A 5,813-nucleotide genomic window follows, 5' to 3' on the forward strand; every position below is an offset into this window, starting at 1 on the left:
ATCAGGGTGGAAGACGAAACGATCGATTATACTCCATCCTTTAGGTTTTGTGAATTTCAAACGATTTTGATTTACTAGGGCTTCTTCGTCAAGCTTCTTCATCTTCTACTTCAAGATTATGTTTTCTCCGTAGCTTCCTCTGAAATCAGGGTGGAAGAAGAAACGATCGATTATGTTTCATTGTTTTTGGTTTTGTGAATTTCAAATGATTTTGAAAACCGTATATTTTGAAAACGATTTAAAAAACGTATAAACCGTGGTTGGTGCGAATAAACCGCTCGGTTTGCTGCCCAAACTACATTTAACCTCTTAAAAGTGAAGAAACGGTTGAGATCGTTTGGATTTTGATCCAACGGCCCGCTGGACTGAAGCAAAATCGGTAAACTCAACTCTCTCACAACCCTAAATGCTAATACCCAAATCGAACCCTTTAACCCTAAATTCATCTCACCTCGCGCCGCTTCAAACCCTTTCTCGTTCTTTACTTGTTCGTTAACTCCTGCACCAAAGAGTTGATGGAGGCCTTCAGGGTGGCGCTGATGCGAGCATGATCGGTGATTATGGTGTCGGTTTTTACTCGGCTTACCTAGTTGCGGAGAAAGTCATTGTCACCAAAGGGTTTGTGGCTCGCTTCGGGTGCTCGAGTCATTCATACGGGTGGTCGTGGTCACACCGCACTGACGAGGCCGATCAATCCATCTTTGGAGAAGCCGAAACCGGATCTACCAGCATCCGAGGAACGAGTCCGTGTACTCAGCCCAATCAGCGATACATCTTTGCGCCATGTTCGCATGTTACAGAACCGTCGAATCATCCCTGGTGAGGCAGAGATACCTCAGCAAGGAACCCCATGGCGGTTCTGACCGTGGAAGCCTGCACCATCACAATTCCACGCCGTCTGCCACACGGAATCGAGGGCTCCATCGGATCCGGTTTGGACACTATCATAGCAGCGCTCTTCCTGCAAGACGATGATGACCAAGCTCGGAAGAAGAGCACCATGTACTCATGGCGTTCCATCCCATGATCCAGGGACACCCCGGACAATGAAGACACTATCCCCTATTCGGATATGTACGCCTATGGTGCCGGAATTCGGTTATCCATTGTCGAACATCCCGATGGGACGAGGAGTTGGGGGATATTGCATTTGTGGAGAGGAGCACACTGCATTGCTCTATTCTATGGAGGGACCCGAAGCAAACTTGGCAACAAAGTCCATTAGATATTGCTTTTCTTCATTTATGTCACCGGGTTTAGGGTCTTAGATTGACTCTCGCATCACGGCGACAAATTCAAACCCGAGTCCCTCCTTTTCCTTCATAAGTTCTTCTAACTTTGCTTTTGTTTTGTTTTTCTTTTCGTCTTGTGTGTCTAGCATCGTTTGTGTTTTGTAAATTTGTTTTTCTGTCTTGTTGTGTAATAGGGTTCGATTGCATGTTGAAGGTTTCTATTCGGGAGAAAGTTTAAAGAAGAGAAAGATGAATTTTCTCATCTTTTACTTGCTGATATGATGGCATCGTTAACCTATTTTCCTTGTTGTTTGTGTTTGGGTATTTGTACGGACTTGTGTTCTAAAGGTGAACATAGATTGTGATGGATGCAGCAGAAAGTGAAGAAACTCCAGAAAATTGAAGGTCCAAGCGTGTGAAGGAATCCGACCGAGGCAACGGGAGATGGAAATGAAACGATTGGACCAGCGATTTGCATGGCAGCTCTTCGATGCCAACGTTTGAACAGCTGAGAGAATCGTCACCGGTTGCACTATCCTAATCTCTCACTACTCATTACGGGCAGCTATCGGATCAATCAACGAAACCCGGTGATTGGGATTCGCCCATGTCCAAAACTCGTTGTTGGATACTCCCCTCACTTCTTAATCCACCCGGGAATCGAGTTACTTTCTTGATGATACGGTGAAGACGCTCCAGTTGGAGAACAATGGGAGTGGCTTAGGGATGGGTTAGCGCGTCAATGCGTTGAAGGTGGTGTTGGGTGTTGGTTTTTGGGGTTTGAGGTGGCCGGTTTGGTTTTTGGGTTTCGGGTGGCGGTGTTGGGGTTTAGGGTATGAGGGTGGGGTGCCGGGGGTTGGGTGCCATGGGTTGGGGTGGCTTAGGGTATGAGGTGCGGTTAGGGTATGAGGTGGCATTAGGGTATGAGGTGGGTTTAGGGTATGAGGTGGGTTTAGGGTATGAGGTGGCTTTAGGGTATGAGGTGGTGTTAGGGTATGAGGTGGCGTTTAGGGTATGAGGTGGCGTTAGGGCATGAGGTGGCGTTAGGGTATGAGGTGGCGTTTAGGGTATGAGGTGGCGTTAGGGTATGAGGTGGCGTTAGGGTATGAGGTGGCGTATAGTCTCATAGTTTCATATGGATTATGTAATTGACTTACTATAAATACAATTATATGGTTTTAATATGAGATCATGGACTTCACTCAAGTTAGCAGTTCATCATATGTATTAGAATTTTAAAACAGCTATCTTCGGTGATCTTATGGACATTATTCACTTAATTTCTTTAATTTGTTAGAATTTGCCATCACTATACACAATAAACGACCAAATGAGGACTAGAATGACCAAATCACATTATAAATAAATATATGAAACGAAGGCGAAAAGCAATATATATACAATATGAATTATAATCAACATTTTTATGATAGAGATAATGATCGTGTCGCAGTGAAATAGTTTGATTGCTAGTAGAGTTTAGATTTTGTTTTTTGGTAATAGTAGAGTTTAGATGAGACTACTTGATTACAACCAACCCAAGTAATACTCTCTCCTCTGTTAAGTTAGCAACAATCATAGAATTTAAGTTGAACTTCATCACCACACAACCCAAGTAACTTCCTATGTGATAAATATCAACATTATCAGGTACGCATTATTGAGTTACTCCCTTAACATTGAGATCTATAATTTTGTTTTTGTATTCTAAAATTGTGAGCTTCATTGACTTGATGGTCATTAATTACTCAATCAAACTAGTCGAGCATGATTTTTCAGGTTGGTTCACTTATATTGTCGAAAAGATTTTGGAGCAACACAATCCAATAAAGCACTCTTTTCCTCCCAAACGAAGGATGAGAGGTTTCAACCGCAGAAACCCAAAAGATGCCTATAAAAATGGAAAATACAAGAGAAACTGATATTGTCATTGACTCGAGAACAATGAATTACTACCCCAAAAATAAGAAAAAAAGAAAGATGCAACAGATGATTAATTCAGTCTTATCTCAACTAAATGGGTAATTTTTTTAAAGGTTATTTTGGAAGTAAGATCTAAACCCTATCGAAGGATATTTTTAAGTAAAGATTTTTTTCATGGATTAAGTAACGATCTTAGATATTGATTTCATCCCAAATCAGGGGGAAGTGGTGGGCGGTTTTCGACGAGGTGTATGAAGAAAATGAGAGAATGAAGAATCTTTTCACCTACCTAGGGATTGGGTAAGAGAGGGGCATTATAGTCATTACACCTTATTAAGATTTGACTTTCAAAATTTAAAATCATGAGAGAATCACTAATAATTTTTCCACTAGTTTTACCCCAGTTAAGGTGGCTACAATAAAAATAATTCTAAGCTGTTTAATATTGTTAAGGTTTCTTTTCTTGTAGAAACTTCTACGGTACCTATTCTATTCAATATAAAAAATAAAAATAAATAAAAAAATGTGTTTTTTGGTTTTTTGTAAGTGAACTTTCTTTTGGGGAGGACGAGTGGGGGGGAGGGGCGGGGGGGGGGGGGGGGGGGGGGGGGGGGGGGGGGGGGGGCACGGGGGGGGAGGGGGGGGGGGGGGGCCGGGGGGAAAAAAAAAAAAGCCCGGGGGGGGGGGGGGGGGGGGGGGGGGGGGGGGGGGGGGGGGGGGGGGTTGAAAGTAAAGCCATACATGATCTCACATAGATATGCAAGCTGCATTAATATTTTAGTAGTTCATCAAAATTTATTCGGTAAACTTTGGTTACTTAAGAAAATGATGTGTCACGATTATAAGATAAGATTTATTACTTATTGGGTAACATAATTAATCGTACAAAAAAAAAGGGTAACAGAATTAAAAATGAGATGTGTTCGTAGGTCTCGTAATAATCCTTTTTATTCATTTAAAACTTAAAAGAACAATTTTATAGAATAATTGGAAAATGATGTTTCACAATTATAAGATGAGTTTTATTATTCATTGGGTAACAAAATTAAAATGAGATGGAAGTCTGCATAGATGTGTTTGGACTTTTGTGTATTAAGCTGATTGGTTTATTCATTTAAAAGTTAAAAGAAGAATTTTATAGAATAGTCACGATTGACTATATTACATATAATGATGATGAGGCTGTTGAGATGGAGAAAGAACTGGACTAAAGTGATGAAGAATGAAACATAATAGCTTCAATACACGATTGACATCGCAATGTTAATGGATGCTGTTGAATTGTGCAGAAAATCCAAGTCGGCTGCCTTGCTACGCAAGCCTTGGCAACAATTGCCTTTCACTTTACTTTTGGTTTGGAACAAAAAAAAAAAGTAATAATGACGTAAAGAACTAATGATCTTGTTGAGCAGAACGCTTACTTTCCATGATCGTATGGATATGTGGCTAAATGCTGCACAAGTCTTAGGCTGTTGAGCAGGGTGCAAACTGGTCATAATTCTATGCTCTGGAGCCTTAAATATTATACAGTGGTGGAAATATCATTCACGCTGATTTTGTGCAGTTGATCTGCGATTCTGGAGGCAAGACAATAGTAGTGGATCACATTTAAATAATGGTTTAATCTTGAGCGCTTTGTCTTAAATTGATTGTGGGCTTCTAAGGATTGTGTATAAAATTGTAAAGATTCTGTATTCTTATTAAATGAAAGGATAGCCATCTACTGCGGAAGAAATTTTCGATGAGATCATGTATTTCCCCAAAGAAATATTAGAAAATATTTACACATTGGTGTAAGTAATGAGGCTTCTTGAAATTGTGTCGGTAAATTCCCCGGATGGTCATCTTCTCTTGCTGGAATACTTGGAACAAGAAAAAGATGATCTAATCTTGCTGAATGGACAAGAAATTCTAGGGATATGTATAATATGAGAAATTCCAGGGATATGTATAATACGTATGCATGAATTGATAGAAGGGTGAGACGCAAAAAATTTCTGTTGATACAATGAGATCATATGTACCCGCAGAAACTTATCAAATTTATCTATTCTTTTTTCCTATTTTCAACGCAGGAGTTAACAAATGTTATTCAGCCAAAGCAATCATGCTTCAAACATGGACGAAGTATTCGTGCTGAAAGAACTCTTTAGGTTGTTGGCTATCCACCCAAAAACATCAACATATCACCCCTTCACTGAAAATTCATCTGAAGACCAGATCTAGCCTGGGGAGTGTATAGGTATTTAACGCTTGTTGAGGAATTGCAAAATTCCCATGAAAAATATGCTACTGATTAAAATGAAGTAATGATGACCACAAGAGAAACGTTATGAATTGAAGGTTTAAGTTGATTCAAGACTTCTATTTACTGAAATTTTGAATAGAAATATTACATAATATACCATCAAACAGAATCCAACCCATAATATCTCCACTGAGAGATCGACAACCGACTAACCCTACAATGATAAATTTTAAACCTAAATCTTTATGGTGTATATAATTGAATTCTAACTGCTATACTAAAATCTCGTGTTGATCTAACAATTTTACCAGGTTTCTTTTCTGAGTGTTGGATCAGATATGAAACTCCATCAGTGTGGGGTCAAATTTTCAATTGGGCAATAAATTCATTTGTTGGCCAATCTTGGTGAA

Source organism: Hakea prostrata, chromosome 2, assembly GCF_041222555.1.
Source record: "Hakea prostrata isolate BN-2017 chromosome 2, UWA_Hpros_2, whole genome shotgun sequence".
NCBI lineage: Eukaryota > Viridiplantae > Streptophyta > Magnoliopsida > Proteales > Proteaceae > Hakea > Hakea prostrata.